Source organism: Typopeltis vanoorti, chromosome 9 (genome assembly GCF_054136105.1).
Source record: "Typopeltis vanoorti isolate ZY-2024b chromosome 9, IOZ_Tvanoo_1.0, whole genome shotgun sequence".
Lineage (NCBI taxonomy): Eukaryota > Metazoa > Arthropoda > Arachnida > Uropygi > Thelyphonidae > Typopeltis > Typopeltis vanoorti.
The window spans coordinates 20014951-20039075 of NC_143557.1; the positions used below are offsets into that span (position 1 = coordinate 20014951).

The 24125-nt window shown below is 37.2% G+C and overlaps 1 protein-coding gene across 4 annotated transcripts in view; it reads right to left on the reverse strand.

The window, feature by feature from the left end:
- The window catches only part of LOC150102912 (uncharacterized), a 536005-nt gene that overhangs the window by 178566 nt on the left and 333314 nt on the right, over nucleotides 1-24125 (reverse strand). The window contains exon 1 of one of the 4 annotated variants that reach the window (XM_090397629.1): nucleotides 1136-1201. The exons of the other annotated variants lie outside the window; for them this stretch is intronic. The gene's annotated coding sequence lies outside the window, so the exon portion shown is untranslated. Of the gene's footprint in view, nucleotides 1-1135; nucleotides 1202-24125 lie in introns of those variants that run through there. 4 annotated transcript variants of the gene reach the window in all.

Consider the following 24125-nt stretch of genomic DNA (forward strand, 5'->3'; position numbering starts at 1 on the left):
GGACTGAGGTCAGTGAGATAGGGTGGTAGTTAGATGGCAGTGATTGTCACCCTTCTTAGAAATGAGCTGAATATCAGCCAATTTTCAGGCTCTGGATAGATACAGTGGAGTGAGAGAGTCTGTACACGTGGCATACAACAGGAGTCAGTTCTGGTGCACAGTCCTGCAGGACAATTGGAGGGATGCCATCAGGGCCAGGAAACTTTTTTTTATATCTAATTTAGACAATAGGTTTCTGATCTCTTTCTGGCAAAAGGATATAGGGGGCATTTGCCATTGTCAGTTATGCATGCACTGGAGGCAAAGTGTGAAGCCAAGAGACTAGCTTTTTCTGTGGATGATGATGCATAGAGCCATCTAGTTATGATAGGGGGTAGGAATAGCATTGGGCAAAAGTTATGACCAACTGCTTTCCCAAGAACCAAAAGGCACGGTTGCCATTTGAGCAGGCTGCAAGTTTCCTGCATTTTGCCTATTCAAATTCTATTTTAGAAGCATTGAAAGTTTTCTTGCATCTATTTTGGGCTTCGATATAAGCACTGAAGGCAGATGATTTTCTTGATTTGAGCCAGTTGTGGTATGCTTGATTTTTCATGTTTACAGCCTTGGCACATCTTTTGGAGAACCAGGGTTTGGTTAGATGACGGCAGTTCAGAGAAGCGTGGGGGAATGTAGGTTTCCATTCTGGTGCGATATTTGGATTGGAATTCCAACCATGGGAATGAAGCATTGTAGCCTCAGAGGCTGTCTCACTTGGCACTGCTATAATGCCAAACTACTCTTGTTTGAGAGTGCTGTGTAAGTGTTGTTGCATGGGGGAGGAGATGAGCACTAGATTGTGGTCAGAATTACCCAGGGGGCTCACTACATTCGTATTTGGAAGGGTCATTGGTAAGGAAGAGATCTAGGATATTTGGGGAGTGGTTCAGGTTATCTGGTATTCTGGATGGCATGTGAACAATTTGTATAAGGTCATTACTGATGGCAAATGTTTCACATCACTGCCTGCTAGATCCGTACATCTCGAGGAGGAAAGCCAGCTGGTGTAATTTTGTTGAATGTCTCTGAAAATTGAACAGTATCACTGAAGTATCATATCACAAAATAATAAGCAAAGTACTAAGCTAAGACCTACCCCTTCACAGAACCATGTTGCTCCTTATAAAGTGTCTTATTCCTGTCCTGAATTCTGCCTTTTACTTTAATCATCACAAACTGGCCGATAATTTGAAACTTTTGAAATGGAACCGTCTTTATGTAGTGGAACTATTTTCCCTCTTTCCAGTCCACTAGCACCTTCTCAAAATTGAGGTTCAAATTACACTAGATTGTTCAAATTACACGTGATAAATTAATCCATCAATTAATGCGCGCTAAGCGAAATCGCATTAAGCGAATACAATAAACAATAGGAATAATTATAATTCATCCATCAGTTAGTGTAAATTTGAAAGAAAAAAAATTACAGTATAAGCTATATTAGAGGATAAAATCAAAGTTAATAAAAATCAGTTGCTTAAATTTTTATTTAATGTCTAAACATTTGATGGTATATACTTGCAAAATGATCACTCAGTATAATAAATTTAGTTTAATCCTTTATCCAAGTATGAGCAAACAAAGTTTGCACCTGAAAGTATCTTCAGGACTGGGGTAAGGTGGTACAACACCAGGCAACTCATTGCAAAGGTGGAGCAAGCTAACATCACTCCTATCTCAGTATCTCCCATAATGCAAAACACGTCTCCTTGCGGATATGTATAATGTTATGCATTAAGGGAAGGGCCACTACCCAGACTAGTTTCGACCTTTATTGAGGTCTCTTCAGTAGGAGCCAGGCCCACTGAAGAGACCTTGCTCCACCTTTGCAAAGAGTTGCCCGGTGTTGTACCACCTTACCGCAGTCCTGAAGATACTTTCAGGCGCAAACTTTGTTTGCTCACACTTGGATAAAGGATTAAACTAAATTTGTTATAGTCTAACCAAGTGAAAAATAAACTTTCAACATCTTTCTCTAAATCCAGAGTAATTTAATAAAAAGGTGGCACACCGTTTGACAACTCCTATAGGTAGAGATGACCTTGCTAATGCTTCTGCCTGGTATCTCCATTCAGGCCTGGCTACTACTGAAGAGATCTCAATAAAGGTCTCTTCAGTAGGAAGGGCCACTACTCAGACTAGTCGAAACTAATCTGGGTAGTGGTCCTTCCATTAATGCATAACATTATACATATCCACAAGGAGATGTGTTTTGCATTATGGGAGATACTGAGATAGGAGTGATGTTAGCTTGCTCCACCTTTGCAAAGAGTTTTCCAGTGCTGTACCACCTTACCCCAGTCCTGAAGAAACTTTCAGGCGCAACCTTTGTTTGCTCACACTTGGATAAAGGATTAAACTAAATTTATTATAGTCTAACCAAGTGAAAAATAAACTTTCGATCACTCAGTAATTCAACTATCTCGTTTACCTCCTAACCACGTGCACTTTTAAAGTCAATCCTTCCATAGTCATTCTTCAGTTTATTTGCCAAACAATAAAAGTGCTCTGAGATTTCTTTTGGACTTATCATATCGTTTTTTCTTATAATTGGCTTTGGCCTTCTTTACCATAATGGTCACCATTCTTGCATGTGCTTTGTACTGCTCATGGACTTGCTGATCACCTTTTTCTTATATTTTCTGCCCTTTTTCTTTGTCTGCAACTCCTGCTTAATGATGCTATTCATCCTTCTAACTTGAGTATACAGTCTGATACTACGTTCTTCAAATATCCCTTGACCATCTCCCATGCACTGCTGACATCTCTCAAATCCAATTTTTCATGCTATACTCTATTCTAAGATGACACCTCAGTTTGTCATAATCACCTGTTTGTAATTCCACATATACTCCTTCTTAAGAGAAAATTCTGCAATAGTTGATTTGTCTAGCAATCTACCAGGTCAAGACCACATACCATCATTTTTCCCCAAGTGGAGGAAATGTGACTACATTCATTACTGCTAAGTTCTCTGATGCTATGACCAGATCCAGCACACTCAAACCTTATATCCCCCCCCCTGATTAACATGGTTGTTTCAGCTAAACTCTTAGTATCTGTATAAATTTCATTTTCCCTCTCTCCCCGTTTCCACTCCTCCTTCTAATCTATGTCTCCGTAGTTGAAGTCTTTCATAATAGTTAATCACTCATCTTGCTAATTTGCATTGGTAAATTAGCAAGATGCATCTACATTCTCCTTCATACCCCTGGCCTATAGTAGCAACTAACCATAAATTTCATCCTTTTGGCATCTACCTCATACCAGGTCACCTGAAATGAACTGCTATCTGCATCCCCATCCTTCTGGTGTAATTCTACTCTTTTTTCACTTCAATTATTCTGCCATCTCCTCTGCTTTCTATCCCTTTATCATTGTCTATGAACAGTGTAACTAATCCTTTCATTCAGTGAAATTAAACAGTGAGTAACACTCATTATATTCAATTTATGGAATCAACTACATTCAAAATAAAAACTTTAATAATAAAATTCTATGTTTTGATCTTCAGGAGTATATATACATTTATATATGCACATGGCTAGATTACAGGAATCTAGCAAAATACTATAGTAAGCTACATTACATCTAAAAACTACTTTAAAAAAATTTAATTCATTAAAATTTTTATATAAAAAAATCCAAATAAGATTAATAATTAAATACATCAGCCAATCATAATTTTCTTATTGATGCCATTGTTCTTGCACCTTACTTTCAGTCTTGATGAATATTACTACGTTCCTCAGTTTGACATATGGTGAGTTGCTTACAGTCCTTTTTATATAAATATATATAATAAAGGATTCTAAGCAAAACACAATATAAAAAGGATAAATATATACAACTGTCATATTTGATATGGACTGTCCATATTTTCAAAGGTCTGTCCATGTTCAACTCTGATATGGCCGTATTGTTCTCTGTATTTCAATAAAAAGTTCACATATTTGCTGTTTCAATTATCTTGAAAAAATGTTTCTTTTTTACTATTAATAATTGTTAAAAAAAGAAAACAGATAGTAGTTACTTCACCTACTGTGAATAAGACTGATTGTTAACTTAAAAATGTATTACAAACAAATCACTACAAGAATGTGATTTTATAAAAGCCAGACATTGATTTTTATGCAGAATATTTATTTAAAATATTTAAATATGGAAAATTACATAATACTGAAATTGTACTTAATTTTTTTTTTTTTTTTTACCAGACTGCTACCTGATAATATAATTACACCTTCCATAACTTATTTTGGTTAAATTTAAAATACCTAGGATAAATTACCCATTTTATTACATTACAAAAAAATGGTTCGTTTATTTTAGTTATATGGTGCACACACACATAAGAATGATTTAGAAAGAGGGAGAAAACTTATATCTAGGTAAAAAAAAAAAAATTCCTGTATATGATGTGAATTCACGTTGTGCAGTAAAGTGTTAATAGTCTAGGTATTCCATACAGTCTAGTACTATATTAAATATCTCAAGGTTGTTTATAACCGTTTGGCTAAAAATGCTAGTTTTCTAATACAATGGTTTATCCCCCCACAAAAGATCTGACTTAACAAATGATCAGCCATATTACCAAATCCTATGTGTGTGTATGTGCGCACGCATATATATATATATATATATATATATATATATATATATATATATATATATATATATATACGGTTCCTTCTGTAAAGCACCGACTCGCCGCCCAATCGACATCTTCAAACACGTAAACAACCCCTGATGTGAAAGGGCGGGTAATAGCAGCAAGGATTTCTTTACTGTTCCAGGCACGATCCATTCCCACGTGTCTGGCCCACAGCTCGGGTTTAACACTATCGCCTTAGTGCCAGGCCCGATCGATGCTGAACGAGAAATGCTACAATACCTGCCAGCAGTGGCGTAAACTAAAGTGGGGCTTCAGAGACGACTGCCTGCTTACATCAGCGCGCTATCCTCTCAAGCAGGCCTCAAAACTGCTGTTGCTACGGCAACTGGCTAACGGCCGCTTTTGCCAGAATAGATGAGCACGTGCATGTTGGGCACGTGCCAGCTGCCTGACCCAGATGACTCTTCAGCCCCTATGGTGGTCTGGGGTGAGTGGAGAGGGGAAGAAGCGGTACACAACTTCAACATTTGGCTATCAAAGAAATATGTCTGATAGCAGCACACGCCCTAAATGTCACTTTCGGACATGTCTTTGTTAAACATGCTATTTGCAAACTCTTTCCTATATTTTAAGAGATATATTCGGGGCATAACTAATACCTTGCTTTGCTAACACAACCAAATACTCGATTAAGTTGTTATAAACAAATTTCGCACGTTACACAAACAACACATTTCGATTTTTAATGAGCTTAATGTCAATGATAATGATTTTTAAGGAAAAGAAGTAATCGTGAAATTCATAATAATAGTAATAATAAGAATAACAATTATGATTTTTAACAATATGCAAGTTGAACACGGGTATATATATATATATATATATATATATATATATGCATGGAGGTTCATTTACTCGGTTGTTAAACATTTTTAAAAGAATTGAATGACATAAACTGAAAGAAAAGGAAAAAAAGTTTAATAGTATCACACGACTAGTTGCGGATTTTTATAGCCTTCTTCAGATGTTTTTATTAAAAAAAAAAAGAAAAGAAAAGAAAAAACATTAAACATTGAAGATAAAAAAAACTGTGAACAGCACAGGAAAGTCACTATAAGTATTTAACGTGAAGGCGTTGTAGTTAACGTATTCAAAGCTGTTCCTTCGTTAGCCACATTGTTGGGTGAGTGCGTGCGTATAGCATCTAGTGAGCGCCAGTATTTGATCACAGCAGAATGACAGTCTGGGAGGTTGTAGCTCAAATTATTATTTCAATGTATAGGGTTGAGGATGATTTCTGATGATTTTTTACTTTTCTCTCGGTTTATGTCATTCAATTCTTAAACACACACACACACACACACACACACACACACACACACACACACACACACACACACACACACACACACACACACACACACACGTGATCCAGTTAATAGTGGTATTTAATGCAATTGAAAAGTGTTACACGATCATTGAAATAATATGTATATACAGATTCCATTGCCTGTACACAGAAATCAATTCTTACTACTACTACTACTAATAATAATAATAATAATAATAACAAAAAAGGAAAAGTACTAATGTAATCAACAGTATGAAGTGTGGTTGAATGTAATCAATTTTACAACCAGAATGGTAAACAATATTTTAAAATATTATCATAAAGACAAATTATTTAAAAAAAAAAATCAGCTAACCTTTTTTTTTTATTTATTCCCGTATTGGGAGTAGGCGAGGCCGCTTTTAGCTCCTATCTAACTTTTAGAGACTGAGTGGGCAGTTCAATCTCCACTGGAAACCAATCCGAGATAGCTGGCCCAAGGCTATCATTAATTAAGCGGCACGCAGTGAAGAGGCGGCTCAACAAGTGCCGCCATCTCGTGGTCCCTAACACAATATATTTAATGTCTGAAATAGTGTGGGTTCTACAGTCGATTTTCTTGAGTTTCCGGAGAAAAAACCCGCTTGCCATGCCAGAGATCGACTAACTCGAGAACCGGTCGAAAAAAGGCTTAGAGAAATTTCCTCTAGTCGCCGACTAGATTCGAAATACCAAGTCTTCATTCGTGCGGTCAAGCGCTGTGGTGTATAAACGCCACATCCACTGAGCTCCACAGGCTATAATTATTTTTCATTAAAACAAATTAGTAAATCTGTGACTGAAGCTGAAAGTGTCCCATTATAATAGCACTGAAATTTGTTTATTTAAAATTTTATTTCTCGTCCGATTGGAATATCACATGGGCACTAATCATAAGTTAGCTTATGGTGGCCATCATAAAGAAAGTATCATGACGAAAGAGAATATGCTTATTTTATATCCTGGACACATCTATTTGGAGTTTTACAACTTTTGAAAGCTTCATTTTAATCATGAAGGTTTCAAGATTTACATTTTACTGAAATGATTTCATATATATCTATCATTTCCGTTCATTTTCAGCAGTGGCATAACTACGACAGTATGAAAATTAATAGTATATCAAGCTGGCCTGCTGTTTGCTCACGCAAAGCCTTTGCAAACAAGATCGCTAAATTAAGATCAAATCTCCAAAGAAAATTCTTATTTTTCTTCCCTTCTCACATCACCAGTTTTCAGAATTCATGCTTATCTCCATGTTCCTATATCGGACAAATTATAATTAGCAATAGCTAGAACAAATGGTAGTGCATATTTATTTAATATGTACCACTGCTTTTGAGTTACAAAACTATCTGCTAGTTTTATCACGTAGCAAATCGGAATGTCAGTGAATTGGAGAATGCCTCAACCTTACCCAGTATTATTACTATTTCCTCATACCTTCCAACGATTCATCCAGGAAATATTCTACTCTACTATACACAACTCACCGTCTCCAATACTTACTTAATCCATCAACCACACTCAACACCATTTACCGCCAACCACCAGTAGTATTTTTGTCTGTAAATTATGTGTATTCTACTAGTCGGTTTGCTTGTATGCGTGATGGAAAACGAGTTTTGGGGAAGAAACCCTGCTGCTTCCGTATGAAATCGGCTGACTCATCTTCAACTGAAAAAAGTCCATATAAAAATTCCTCTCGAAAATAAAAGTCACGAGTTTAAAAATTATACTCAAGTATTATTATAGAAAGTATGACCATATCATAGGCTTCGATACCCAGAAATACCTATCTCAACTTCTGGGATTTCCTCATTCAGTCTCTCCAAGATGAGAAACTATACAGAACTCAACCTGTCGTTTCCCTCCCCAAGTGCACTTCGACAGCTAGCAAGTACTGGAGCGAAGATGTATGCCAATCGTAAATGCACTTATCCACTGAGGTGATCTTTAAGGAGAAAGAAAGAGAGAGATTTTAATTTATTTTTATCAGAAATAGCGCAACACATGATACAGCCTGGAGATTTGAATTTTGTTTATATGCATTACTTGACCCAACTCTAACTATAAAACTGTAGCTTTACAAATAGGTACAAGTAAATTTAAGAAAAACGCATAAATTTTGATCCTCTTTCTCTTATTTTTCAGTAAGTATAATTTTAGAACACCGCAGGGATCTGCCCTAAGATTCGAAGATTTACAGGATCAACTCTGTAACATAGCTGAAACCGTCAGTGAAGTGTTTAACATTTCACTGACTAAGCGAACTCTTGTTTCTAGAAGATTTTCACAATCGCTGTAAGGACTGCAGTAAATAAACCAGGGCTTCTCACCTAATGGCCTATCTTCAGCTTTCCATGGTGAATGTGTTACTAGTTATGACCCACACTGAATGAACGAGGACAGACAGCTGACTTCAGATATAGCTGACCTAACTGTGTTCTGCATTGCCACAATTTTAGGTTGGAGAGGAGCCGAATCTCCACCATGCCTCATCTGTATACATTGCATTAGGAAGGAAAGTGATATTTAACATGATATTCAATTGAAACATTAAAGTAAGCTCTAGTTTTGTTTTTGCAGATGCTGGTCTATTCATAAATACATCCAGTTCGTCAAGATTATCTCAGCAAATACACAGCGACATGGAAACGATTATCTGCATTCTGAATAGAGGACCGACCTATAGAAGAAGTAGAGATACAATATTTCAGCAATAAATGGCCGATTTATCTGGCGCAATTTTTAGTAAGTACGGCAAATTAAATATGGTTAAAGGGAATATAATAAACAAAACTGGTATTGGGAGATGCCAGATGAATAAATTTGTATTAAAAATGGGAGAAATTAACAAAGCACTAAACTAGTACAAGCGTGTCAAATCTAATTTTAACTTACAGACCGAAAGTTGGGTCAGAAAACTACAAATGCAAGTAGACTTTATGTAACGTTACAATTACTTACATAGATTGGGAAAGAAGAAAAGTTAAGAAAACAGCTATTTGATACTAGGATAGCGTGAAAAAGACAAGTGGATGAATCATGGTGGATGGATGTAATTACTAGTACCTTAGAAAACATATACGTAAAATCTGATAATATTGGAGACCTGATAAATAACCCAATAATTTTGAAGAAACTATCAAAAGGAAACTAGAAAAAATATGAGTTCCGTAATAATATCACAGTATTCTGTATACTCCTTGGCATATCACGAAAAGGTTATGATTAGTAACAAAGTGCAGTTAAAAAACATCAGGAAATCTTTTGTATTTCAAAATAGAAGTCATAAAACTGTGCATGTTAAAAAACATTTCTATGACTATGAAGGTCGCTGCTTATTTCCGTTGCTTTTATGTTCTTCGTGTTTCTCTAATGACCAGGAGCCAGAATTATTTCGTGAGCAATTCAGCAGTGAGTAGATGTATATATGTTCAATGCAAGTGAAAACCCATAGTTCCTTATGTAGTTCTGTGGGAAGTGACGTTTTTTTTTTCTTTCCATAGTCCAAGTAGCTCAAAGAAAGTTTGTTATAGGTTTGAGTCTAGTTGCCAACTAGAGGAACTTTTTAGGACTTTCTTTGGCCAGTATTCGCGTTAGTCGATGTTAGTTACAAGCAAGTAGGGTGTTCTTCCTCCAGCTCAACTTATGTTTTTAACCCTGCATTTCAAAAAATCGCCCATACACCTCGGAGAATACAAGTGTTAGAGTTTAGGGCCATTAGATGGTAGCAGGTGTTGTCCATACTTCTCTGAAGAGTCTTGATTTATTGATAGCGAGGGATTACTATCAGTGTGATCAAGGATAGAGAGTAGCAAAACTGGAAAATATGTTTTCTCCTAGTAATATTTATTGAAATCGTAAAAAATTTTAACATTTATGTTATACAGGGTATCCCAAAATTCACGCAAGAAGTAATTTTGATAGAAAACATAGGTTTTTAATTAAAAATTGTAATTTCTTATTGATTCATAAAGTATAAAGTATAGGGTTATGCATGGAATAGCATGTCGGGTAAATGGCCTCCATGGCTTTACTGGCACATACGCACTCTTTTGTCGAAATTTTCCATGCTCGTTTTGCATAAATGTGGCTGAATTTCGTTGATACAGAGCTCAATTTCCTCCTTCAAGGCGTGGTTGGTCGTGGGCTTGTTGGCATAAACCTTTGACTTCAAAAAAAACCCAAAGAAAAAAGTCAACGGCGTTAAGTCACATGATCTGGGCGGCCAATTCTGATCACCAAAACGGGAAATTACACGACCAGGAAATGACTCATGCAGTAATTGAATTGTTTCTCGGGCTGTATGGCATGTGGCACCGTCTTGTTGAAACCACATGTCGTCCACATCCATATCTTGCAATTTAGGCACAAAAAACTGGATTATCATGTCGCGATAGCGAGCACCATTAACTGTTATTGCCTTACCAGCCGCATTTTCGAAGAAGAATGGACCGATGATGCCTCCAGCCCAAAATCCGTACCAAACAGTGACACGTTGTGGATGCATTTGTTTCTCAACAATCACTCGTGAATTTTCTGAACCCCAAATGCGAAAATTTTGTCGATTAACGAAGCCATCAAGATGAAAATGAGCCTCATCACTGAAGATGATTTTGTTCGAAAAATAAGCATCCACTTGTGGTTCCATAATCCATTCAACGAACTCTCTTCGCTGTGTGTGGTCAGTAGGCTTCAGTTCTTGAGTCAATTGAACTTTGTAAGCATAAAGATGCAAATCTTTCGTGAGAATACGCTGTAGAGAGCTTCTCGAAATGCCCAATTCAAGACCACGGTGCCGAATTGATGTTCCTGGACTCTCAGCAACACTCTCACGAACTGCTTCGATGTTTTCTGTTGAACGATTTGTTGAAGGACGGCCAGAGTGAATAACATCAATAATTGATCCAGTTTCCTTGAATTTTTTAATTAATCTTTTCACAGTTGATGAAATTAAATCACTGTTCCGACCATATTTTGTGCGAAAATTGCGAACTGTAGCTGCCAAACCTTCATTATTTTTAAAATATTGCTCAACAATGAAAATGCGTTGTTCTTTCGTGTAGCGCTCCATTTTTAATAACCCTGAACCGTCAGCTTTTTTTTTTTCCTCGTTGGAAACACTTTACCGCACAAATGGCGCTAAATTTAAATCTTACGTGAATTTTGGGACACCCTTTATTACGAACATTTTGTAATTCCTCTGTCTTTGAGTGCGAGTGTTACCGTTGCCAATTTCGTGCATATGTGTCTACTGGCAACCGTGCGCTTGAGGGATGTGTCACCACTTCACTGGTGTTGTAGGCACGTTTTGACCATAGATTGTTTTCTGGTGTTTAAAAATTTTACCACAAATTGAGTAATCCAAATAAAAAAAACAACGAACCAATAAATTCAACAACGATTGGGAAGACTATTGTTTTATCCAGAGTAAAGAGAAATGTTTTTGCTTATTGTGAGATGGTTTAATTTAGTTGCATAATAAATGCTGCATGTGTATTTATTCTACTTTCATAGTTAATTTGTTAACTGCTATCATTTGATATGATAAGCAAGTATAAATTTTCATTGGAAAAAATACTAGTGGCCATCATTCTCTCTCACTCTCTCTCTCTCTTCCTAATCTCGAATGCGCCCACGACCACAACCAGACTGAGAACCTTTGATACAGTGGAACAAAATGACATGTAAATTAATGATTAAAAATACAAAGAAACAACAAAAAGATTACCTCAATTTTTTATGAGAAAAGATTGAAGGTAGTGAATGCACTCGACTACTACTAAACATTTTCTGTAAAATACAATTCGCGCCAGCTAAAAACGTGCCGTCGCGTCATTAATTCAGCTAATTACAATATACAGTATTTGGTGGGATCACGAATGGTCAAAACTAAGTAATTGTAGGGAGACGTCGGAATACCTTTCACTGCAGTATGAAGACATTCCTTGAAATGTAGAGTTCTTACCTAATGTCCAATATTACCTGCTCGTGGTGCATCCACAGTGGGTTACCTGACTGGATGCTGGATGAACACGGATTAACATAATCTGCGATTTAGCCAACCAAATTGTATTCTACCATTTAGCTTAAACCAAATTTTATTTGTATTTAGTCAAATTAATATTTAGCTTAAATCAAACTAAAATGTTAGTTAACACACATAGCAATGCTTATTATCGTAAGGAGTACTCCTGTTTTGTGATTTTAATGATTAAAAATATTATGATTATGACAAATAATGTATATTCACACACACGCACCTTGGAGTAGACATGGAGTACTGCGTTTCTTGTTTTGATAACCTGAAACATAACTGAGGTAATACATCGCTAATAAGTATAGTCATAAAATCGAACTGTAACAGTAAAATAAAAAGTGGAGATTAAAAATACATTGCAAATTTTAAAACCAGAAAGGATTAATGATGTGGTGATATAGTGAAACCTGCAAGAAAGAATCAAACTCTGAAGTTAGCTAAACAAGAATGCACAGTACTCGGTATATCCCAAGGTCAGAATATGCATTATTTACGTCATAATATTTTTATTCATTGAAATCACAAGAAAAAGCCAGTGCGTTCAAAACACAGGGATACTCCTTAAGAAAACAAGCATTGCTATGCTGTAATTTAGAGGAGTCAGATGAAAAAATTTCAGAAATATAACGTTTAAAATGTTAGTAACATAAGATGAAATTTCATGCTGGCTGAGGCAATGCCAAGTTAGACCAATTCCGTGTTGTTTTTATCAAGAAACCAGGCCAAAAAGTCCCCTACTGGAAAAAAGCCAAACCCAAGAGAAATTCAAGGCACTATTCATGTAATCAACATATAAATATTGCCGCCCACCACACCATAAGATGAGCACTTGTACGACTCCTGTGGGTTTTTTTGGCAAAAAAAGACATCAGATAATATTAAACTCGGACGCTAAAAAGTCTTCTGGCCTGATAGCATTCTCCAACTGTAGTTGAAAATTGTGTTTCAGACCTAACACCTATCCTGTAGAGTCTGTACAATCTTTTATACTTAGTTGGCACTTATCCCCAAACGCCAACAATCACAAAACCAGCCAATTCCAAATAAGGGAGATAGCAGCCTATTGTCAAACTATCAACCAATCGCTATCACGTCAATCTCTCCAAAATAATGGAGAAAGTCATCAAGGCAACGTTTCCACTACCTAGAGGTCTACTGGTTAACAGTGAACAGCCAGTGCTTAAGCCCATGTTCTATCACTTACCTTCTTTCTCTTATACATAAATGTCTAACTCTCAATCACCACTAACCCTCTTCGCAGCTTTCTTGATGACAGTATACACTCCACTCATCCAACCCAATTGAACACCCATGCAGTTCACAGACATCCCAAGCTCAAAAATCATCTTCAACCAGTGCCTTAAGCACTGTTCTCCAAATCACCCTTCAATGGGACGAAGACAATCCAGTCACCTACAATGGCATCAAAACCAAAACGAAGCCTTATCTTTTCTTTTGCAAACCATATAGATAGATTCATATCTATTTGTATGGAATGACATTTATCTCCAGCATCTCCTGACATAAACACATCATATTAGTAGATTGCTCAGCATACTCTAGGCAGTTTCTTCTTCTCAAGATGATTTTTTATCCATCCAATACTAACTCTATACGAATTCCAAATCCTCATCCTTGGAATACTGCTCACATGTTTACAATTCCCCTTATAGAAGATCCCTTCTTACAGACCTCACAGACTCAGTTAAATTTCTATCTCACAAACGCAATGTTTCTGCCGTGTGTCTGTTCTACAGGTATTTCCACAGCAAGTACTCCACTCGACTGACAACCATCATTGCAGCACTTTCTGCTCAGGGTGTTAAAATAAGAGAAACAGGTTCCTGCATCCCTTTTCAGTGCAACTAAAAAGGCACCAAACCTGTTTTTCTCCTCTTTCATCCCATCTGCCTCTGCCCTCGTTGCAGGTTGTGGTTATTTGAGAATACTTCCTAAGGACGTATTCTGAAATAACCACAACCTGCAACTCTTCAAAAAAACGTCAATAAATTTCTTTCTCATTCATCACGTGCATACCATACACGCACTAATGTGCTTACAGGTTCTTCGATCAATAAAAAAAATCAACAAGAAAGAACTGAAACGAAGAACCACATCGGCATTACAAAAAAGACGAAAACAGGATTACAAAAGACATTACAAAAGTGACAAAACAGCGATAGGAAATATTCAGGTAGTGCAATCGGTAGTGCATGTCAATACTTAAGGTAGGAAAAGCCACTAAAAACCTGAAATGTGGAAGGCAGATAGAGTAATAATAATTTGTTCAGAAATACTTGAATATGGAGATAAACGTTTTTACAGTGGCTGCACTGCATAATTCAGAATATGAAATTCTAGATGACTGGGATCGAGATCTCATAGCACTTATCTATAAAAAATGGAAACAAAACTATGAAAATTACACAGCAATTTATGGAGTGTTCCAGGTAAAATTTATGCAAGCATACGCCAGAAAAAAAAAAAAAAAAAAGACAGCTAATGCCCTTTATTCCCTTATAGGGAGTAGGCGAGGCTTTTTTAGCCCTATATAAATTTCCAAGTATGAGGTGGGGGCTGGGGAGTTCTATCTCCAACGGTAGCCAATTAGCGACAGCTGGCCCAAAACTATCAGTAATTATAACGCCATCCGGTGAAGAGAGAGAGAGGCGGCTAACAAGTGCTGCGATTTCAATTTCCTAATCCTGACACTATGTTTACCGTCTAAAAATAACGTAGTTTCTACGGTAGATTTCCTTGAGTTTACGGGACGAAATCCCGAGTTTCAGAGAGAAAAAACCCGCTTTCCCATACCAGAGATCGACTAACTCAGGAACCAGTCAAAAAAAAAAAAAAAAAAAAAAAAAAAAAAAGCCTTAGTATGAATTCCTCTAGTCGGCAACTAGAAATGAATTTACGACGCTCTTTCTTCGGGCAGTCTAATGCCGTAGACTACACACGCCTCTTCCACTGAGCTACACAAAAAACTGAGAAACAGAATCTTAGTGAAGAACAAGCAGTTTTGGCCAAATGGCGATTGTTAAGATTTTCACTTTAAGACAAATAGTTACGGAAAATAATAAGGATCTCTATTTAAATTTTTTAGGGAGAGGGAAGCAAATGGTGCCAAGAGAAAAGCTGTTCAAATGCTACAATTATGCAGTGTAAACGAAGGTTTACACTGCATAATTGTAAACAATTGATACAGAGCAGTACATAGTTGATAGTTGATACAGAGCAGTACATAGTCTATATCTGAGTTGTCAGCAGTAAAAACTGAAGGATGTACAGGAAGATGGCTCCATGTGAAATTCGGTTGGAGAAGGGACAAGCTGTACACCATCTCCACTGTTATTCATCATTTATATAGATCATACAACAGTATAAAGGGACGTGACATTAACTGGATATGCTAATCTCAGTTATTCACTTTATGAAGATGCCGTTATATCCTTAAATAAATCGAATGCTAATCTGCAGATTCCTTAACTAAAGAGAATACCTGCTGTAACAAATTTGGGATAATAATCAGCAATAAAAAGGCAGAGAAACGTTGAAAGCATCAGTTGCTTCCTGAATGGCGAACATATATAACAAATAAGCCATTTCAACCATTTAGGCACAATTTTTTAGTGAAGATGGCAAATCAAATATGGAAAGCATACAATAAAATCAAAGCTGGTATTGTTGAGAGCCAACTGATAAATTTATATTTAATAAGAGAGAAATTAGCCAGAACACTAAATTATCAGTATATGAGTGTTGAAACGAATTCTATCTTATGGATCTGAGAGTTGGGTCAGAAAATAAACAATTCATCAAAGAGAGACTAAAGATCGGTTCAGAGAAAAAATAAATGGAGTGAACAGATGACATCAATAGAAGAATCACATTTAAAATGAAGGTATTAGTAAGGAACTTCCATTGTTAATATTCAGGAATGCGTAAGAAGAGCTAATTTTAGCGGGATGGTTAATTAAACAGAAAGGGAAAGGAAAGGTTAAAAAAACAATGCCAGGATAGGGGGGGGGGAAGGTACATAGGAAGACGACCAAGATCTAGGTAGACTCATACAATAAGAAGTTACTCAGAAGACACCGAAATATAAGATATGACAATAACGATGTTCTCACAAATAACATATTAATTTCGAGGAAAATTGTCAACATACACATTTTAACAAAGTAGTTCTATCACATTACTTGCTCACCCTTTCACGGTACAAATATCAGGAATTTCATGATGATATAAACATTAATCAATCAAAACGGTAACGGTATTATCTCATCACCATGAAAGCAAAACAATGCGTAAACATCTTAAGAATTACCATGGTTACCACTTTGTATAATTTCTTACCTGTGCAGGCTTATGCGTTCCATGCGAACATAACAATAAGTACTGAATACACTACTCAGTAAATAACTTATAAATAGCATCTCATGTCCAAAAATATGATCCAAATATTGAGGAAGGCAGGAGGTTGGCTGTAATTTAAAAGCGGCTACCTCACTGTCATTATATTTAAATAAGTAGTATACCGTTGTTGCTGTTATGACATCGCTTGAATTTACATTTTCGACAATGAAAACAATACTGTCCAATAAGTACCGCTCGAAACTGCAACCATCCTCCTGGTTTTACATACAAGACGCTTTTTTTTTTTTTTTTAATGTGATATTACTTAGTTTTCAAATGAACCATATAAGACAGTTGATGAACATCTCTTTATAAGGCCACATCTGGATTACTATGCCCGGTATGGTCTCTTGGGGATGAGGAAGTGGTGCAAAGGATTCAGAGGCGAGTAACCAAGATAGTGAGTGGTCTGTGGAATGTTCCCTATGAGGATAGATTGAGGGTGTGTGGACTGCAGATGGGAATATGATGGAAACATTTGCTTAAAGGGTTTTATAGGAGAGATGCAGGGGAAATGTTTCAGCACTTGGTAAAAGGACCAGAACAAGGGGTCATCCCTGGAAGTTGAATAAAGGTGTGGTTAGTAGGGGTGTGAGGACTAGATTTAACGCTTGAAGCGTTGTGAAGGAATGGAATGGGTAGCCAGAGTCAGTTGTTAGCGCTCAAGCAGAGGTATGATAAATTGTGTACATAGTTCCCCCTCCTTCCCTCGATGAGTCTTCGGACTCCATGGAGATGCCCGTACAATAATAATAATAATAACTTGTTGAAATGGAATGAACGAGTAAAACAATAGTGGTCCTCGGCGTTTTTCATTTTTCAACATTCACAATTGCGCTCTCCCCCCCCCCCCTCATTGTGAGGGTATGCAAGTTCTCTTTTCAAATCTGATAGTAAACACTTGAATGATGTGCCTCAGCATATCTCCCCTGTAGAGATATGCCGAGAAAAGCATCCTCGATACAACCTCCGTTTACTTCAGTCCGTTTAGGGCGAATTTCTCCGAAGAGAGTATTATTAACACAAGAAACAACTATATCCAAATCTGGTCGGAATCGGGTGAACAATGACGTAGGGATGCCTGTGGAAGAAGTATCTTAGTAATCCTTGCCTTAATTTTATTGACAATGGTCGGAATTTTTCAGCGGAGCTAAAAAATGCCAAGAGCAGGCACTCTTCAAAAAGGGGCTCTCAGTTCATATTAATCCCACTTAGTTTATTATTTCTTTTCTTAGAGGACTAACAGATCTACTCCAAATTTAGTCCAAATCAGTTGAACCAGAGAAATAATTATACTCCTCTTCATTTGAGACTAATTAGGCTGTTCAAATAGGAACTGTTTCCGAAAAAAATAAGCGGAGTTCACAGATGGCATCAATGGCAGAATCACATTAAAATGAAAGTATCAGTAAGGAACCTGACATTGTTAACATTCAGAGAGGAATGTGTGAGCATAGCTAATTTGAGGTGGTACGGCCACTTGAACAGAATAGGAGGAGAAGCAGATAAGTGCATTTCCACTATTTTCAGAGTGCTCTAGTTTACTAACTGGATACGAGGGCGTGCTAAAAAGTTGTGATAATCACCATGAAGGAATTAAAGTAGAACCAAGTAACTTACACATTACTCTACATATTCCCCAAGAAGTGTTACATACTTGTTACAACGTTGCTGCATCATTTGCAATCCTCTGATAATAAAAAAAAGTCTTTCCCTTGTTGCACAAACAAGTCATTTTTGTTCTAGGTGTTTATCAGAACTTTCCGACCTCACTGTGTGACCTGTAGATGGTCATACTTCTCAGAAAATAGTGGAAAAAGTCGGCGTAGTTATCGGAATTTGGAGAGTCATAGACACAGAACAAATCATACAGTGTGGATTCAAGGTTTGCCTTTCTCTGCATGGAATGTTAGACTTTACAAAGCACAATTCCAACGCTGTGAGGGAAGGAATCGTGCAAAATATACATAAAAGAAAGTTGAGACATCAGTCTCAACTTTTTTCTTTCTTTTAATAAACGATTTTTTTATTTATTTATTTTTTTCAACCTACTTTGATAGGTTGCCAGTAATTCCCTTTTATTCTTCCAGAAGAGCACTAGTAAGGTCGGTCAGTGATATCGACAATTGGGCCTGGAAAACAATCGGTGTTCCAATTTATCCCACAGGTGTTCGATCAGAGCTCTGCAGGCTAGTGAAGTTCTTCAACACCCAACTTATCAAACCTTTCCTGCACAGACCTCACATTATGATTGGATGGAAGTTGTGTTAATATAGGAAAGGGCCTGCACTGAATTACTGCTATAAAGATGGAAGTACAGAATTGTCTAGAACAGTGGTCGACCTTTTTAATATGAAGGGAACAATACTACGGGCGTGTGACGCTGGCGGCGCTGCGTTGCCGACTCCTCCTAATTTAAATAATTAAACTTAAAATTACAATTGGCATGAATGGTTTTGAAATGTCTTTCTATATTACTTTTTTTTTAGAAATAGCCACACCATTATTGCACAATAAACACACACATGCTAATTGTTAACATGAATATTCTTTTTTTTTTTTTTTTCATTTTTCATTTTATTTTTTATGATATTTTATATTCATTCATATGTGACAAAAATACGTTGTAAAAAAGGAGGTAAATCATATAATGTTAAAATTTGAAATCTCATTTTTCTTAAAAACAACTAATCATAGAATTTCTAAGCCTGAAATGAGAGAAAAAATGCCTGTATCATGAGCCCTCCGTAATTTTCAAATTTTATATTGCGCTCTTGATATTAAAAAGGTTGCTGACCTCTGCAAGATGTGATTTACATTTATGGAAAATACTAAGGAAAGAGGTCTGGAGCCTGCTCCCCCTTTACTAAGAGTTGCCCATAAAGCACTACTTATGATTGCATCCACCGAAACTTTTAGTTTCTATATATTCGGCACGAAACTCTCGTAGTTTCTATATTCGGCTATGAAATAATGTTGGATTCAATATTCACTTAATTTGTGTCATCATGTATTATATTTGCAGTGTTTTTTCTTTATGTTTTCTTGCATTTTAGCACATACTAGTAATGAAGGTATCTTTCAGATATACTGCGATCTACACTGCAAAATTACCGCTGCGAGCTCCAAAGCAGTTTACAATAATTTCTCTGAGGGCGCACTAAAAATTCACTGCGGGAACTGCATTGCCGACCTCTGGTCTAAAATGTCATTACAGGCTGTAGCGTTAAGATTAGATGTCAATGGTATTAGGGGACCTAGCGTGAGCTATGAAAAACAGTCCATGATGCTTCCTTCACCAACCTTCATAGCGAGCAGGTGGCGTTCTCCTGGAATCCACCAAACCCAGACTCGTTCGTCGGAGTGCCAAAAGGTGAGGTGTAATTCATCCCTCCAGAGAACGCGTTTCCACAGCTCCCAAGTACAATGGAGGTAAGCTATACACCAATTCACCTGACATGTGTGCCCTTGTTGGTCAGGATTGTGTTCAGCTGCGCAGCTATGGAACCAATGTTGATCTGCTCAGGAGGAACAGTTGGGATGCTGGCGCTGATTGCAGAAGCATTACGGAACTCAGTTGCAAGTCTTTCAAACTGATGGCAAGCTAATTTTTGGTACCACGCGCCCCAGCATTCGGTGATCCCGTTCTGTGATTTTATGTGGCCTACCGGTCGATAGTGTACTTATGCTGTTCCTAGATGTTCCCACTTTACATTAACAACGCTGTGCTCGCGATTAATCCAGTTGATCAGGGCAGTTGTAGCAGGACCGAAATATTTCGAATTGGTTGTTGCAAAGTGTCATCTTATGATAGTGTCACATCGAAAGTTGATGTCTTTAGTATGGCCCATTTTACTGTTAATGCATGTCTATGAAGATTGCAAAACCTTGTGCTGGCTTTTGTGCCTGTATGAGAGTATGCGATTGTGATGTGATAGCCATATCCACTACTACGAAGAGCTGTCCGGATATTTTTCATCGGATAGTATATTATGAAGATATTGGCCTGTGGGAACGTAGATTTCCGATATACGGAGCATTAGAAATCAGGGTTGCATATTGTAGTAAAATATATATATATAAAAAAAGGGTTGCTTGTTGGTTTTGCTTTTTCATGATGACAAGGTGCAGCAGTTTGAACCATGGTGACACATGTTTCATCATATCATAATGCACGTTTTCTGGTACAACAATAGTTGGGACATTTAAACAGCTTTCATTTCTTCTTTCGTGAACGGCCTGTTGCATTCTTCAGTGAAGAAAACAACCGGCTTCTTCGTTCGAAGAAAATATAATTTGTTCTTTCTGTGCTCTGCATTTTTGGGTAAGGAACTCGGAGGGGAGGGGGGGGGGAGAAGATACTGCTGCCGTATTAGCAAATATCTCTCAGAGTGTGTCGGCAGCTGTGCATCCGTTATGTTCAAAGATACACCCACCAACACTGCATCTTGTGTTGGTGGATGGTTCCTTTCATTTTCCGGAATTTATCCCATATTTCTTTGCTCTTGATCGAACTTGTAGTAGAAGATATATATTACATACAAGATACAAGCGAGGATACTCCACGCTTTCTTCTGAGTTTCACTGGCTGCTGTGCAATCATCATTCTACCCATGGCTTAAGGAAACTGACTAGAAGTTTTAGGTGGGCCAGTCAAGCTTGGTCAATTTTCCATGATATCTGTGATCAGGGCCGGTTTTATTATTAGGTGAACCTAAGCAATCGCCTAGGGGCGATTATTTATTTTTATAAATATCCACATGTTTAGGTGTACGTGTGCGTGTGTGAGTATGACAAAATATATATAGAGAGGCAATGTATAGGGGCGCCTACATTTCCTTTGCCTAGGGGGATCAGATAGTCTCCGATGGGAGAGTATCTGATGCTCCTAGGCAAAGAAAATCGGAAGAGTATATTTGAAGATCGAAGACCTGTCTGTGATGTAGTACACAGTTCCCAGGTAAAAATGTTTGATATTACCGGGAAACAGCCACTCCCATATAAGCTGTCCTCAGTTTCCTATTTGAACAACGGGAAGAGAGAAGATGAGCAAATGATTAAGTCAACGGCAGAGAATGTTCGAGTAGGCATGTGGAAGATGTTGCTTCCGGTATTCAAAAGGGAGAGATTATTGTTGTTCAGTATACGCTGCACAACTCTTCCTCTGATGTTTTTTTTTCGGGTACCTCATAGTGTTGTGTTTGATTATCTCCCTCATTAAATGTGAGTGGTAACTGCAGTATGACATCAACGTCATCCCAAGATATATCTGTTGAAGGAGGAAAGTAGATGTGGCATATTGTTCCAACTGAGAGTTGGATGACAACTGCCTTTACGTCGGTATTAAGGAGGACTTACTGGAAGGGGATGTGGTTGCCCACTAGGATGGAAACTTCTCCGTTTTCATGACAGTATGTTTCATTTTCTGTTTTAATATTACTTGAACAACTTTTTTTTTTTCCCCCAACTGAAAACTAACTGGCCACTGATCATTCACAACACGGCAATAAGCATAATAAATTAATGCTTTAGGAAGTTTTTGAAATGCAAGTATACTAGATATCAGAGAAACAATTTAAAGGTAAGGAATGCCGATTTTTTAAGCAAACAGTTGGAAACGTGATCCACTGAGGTGCCCAATATATAAGCTGTACTCTTTAAATACTGTGAACAAAGTTGATACGTATAAATATACTGAAATTAGGTTCATCATATCAGGTATATGCCATATTAAAATATATCATATACTTGATGAAAATTACTGTTTAGTGAAATAGTATATTTTTTCAAGAAATAATTTTTTGTACAATTACCGTATTTACTCAAATATAACTTGCACTTTTTTCTCCTAAAATCAAAGTTAAAAAATCGGTTGGTGCGAGATATATGCTGGGATTTTCGGAAACTAAAGTTTTTCTAGAAAAAACTAATTCATTATAATTTATAATTGCTCACTTTGTTTATGAAATGAATGCATTTAAATTTAATTACCAGTGTTATTTACGCGATCGGTCGCTCACTTTTATCACGCGATATATTTGATATTTAACGACATTGCTTCTGTAATTAAATTAAAACAAACCGTCATGTACTGAAATTGCGTCATCTTCGCTCCCATCCAGGGCATTAGAGATGGCGAAATCATCCACTCCGTATAGAACCTAAACCTCACCTCATTCACCGCTCCATCCCCGCGCTATCCAAGATCTAGTAGAAGTTAATGCTCTCATTCCCACATTTCTTCTACAGTGTTGGAGAAAATAGTGTTCGTGAATGGCGAAAGGCTGAAACAGTCCTGAAATGTTTGCACACGAGGAAACGTGCTATGAGGTTTAGAAGGTGCTTGTGGCCAACCACAGAAAAAAAAAAAAAAAACTGTTTGATTGGGTTGTTAGTGAAAGAGCTAAAGGTATGAGAATATCTACTGTCCGTGTATTGCAGGAATCGAAAAGAATTGTGCAAAACGATAATATAAAGGATTTCAAGGCTACCCATCTTGGGTTTTCGGATTTATGAAGGGAAACAATTTAAGTGTGCGCTCCTCCACTAGTGCTGGACAAAATTTGCAGTGCGACTAGGAAGCGAAAGTAGCTTCCCAGTCGTTTGTTTCTGAGAGAAAACATGTGTAAAGTTGAAGCTTGTCACTTTGGGAATATGGATGAGGTTCCCGTAAGTTTTGACATGCCTAGTTCTAGGTCTGTGAATCTGAAGGGAGCAAAAGAGGTTTCAGTTGCTACAACAGGGAACGAAAGGTCTAACTTTACTGTGGTTCTTTGGGTAACTGCAGATGGTTCCAAACTGCCACCGATGGTGATTTTCAAAAGACTGTTCCAAAAGGTTGTGATTCCAAAGATATTATTATTACTGCTAATGATAAAGGTGATAAATTCCGAGGTTATGAAATTTTGGTTGGAGAATGTGTGGCGAAAGAGAAAAATGGCATTTTTTAACCCAAAATCTTTTAGTGTTGGATTCGTGTAGGGCACACACGACAGCAGAAGTTAAAACAACTGTAATTCCAATATGAATATAACAAAATAGGGCAGATGAAAAGAACGGTATATAAAGATACAGTTACGTGGATTATAGAAAGTTGGGCTCATTTAAGTGAAAACTGTGTTAGAAATGGTTTCATTAAAGCACGAGGGAATGCAGTGGTGTCCGGTGACAATGATTATGAAGCTGAAGTACCCAACGAAATATTTAACGCAACTGATTCTTTCAATATTGAGTCTGATGAAGAATTTTTTGGATTTGAATAGTGTAATGTTCAATAAATATTAAGTAATACTTCTACCTTAGTTTTGTTATTACATTTGATTTACCTCTCATACCTTTCAAATGTATACCGCGCATGTTCATTTTTAACGAATTTAGACTTTTTTGTATAGATAACGCGTGCGTTATCTATCGAAAAATACGGTATATATAATAGCCGGCCTGGTTGGTCCAGTGGTCAGCATATCCGCTCTCCAGCCAAAAGGCTGTGGGTTCGAATCCCACAGTGGGCATGGATGTTTGTGGATTGTCTGTAAAATAAACTAGTGGTGGCGATGGGCAGTAGATGGCGTTGGTCTAGAATCTAGATGATGTGGTTCGCTGTAGTTGGATTGAGTGGTGGAGACGGAGAGTCGCAG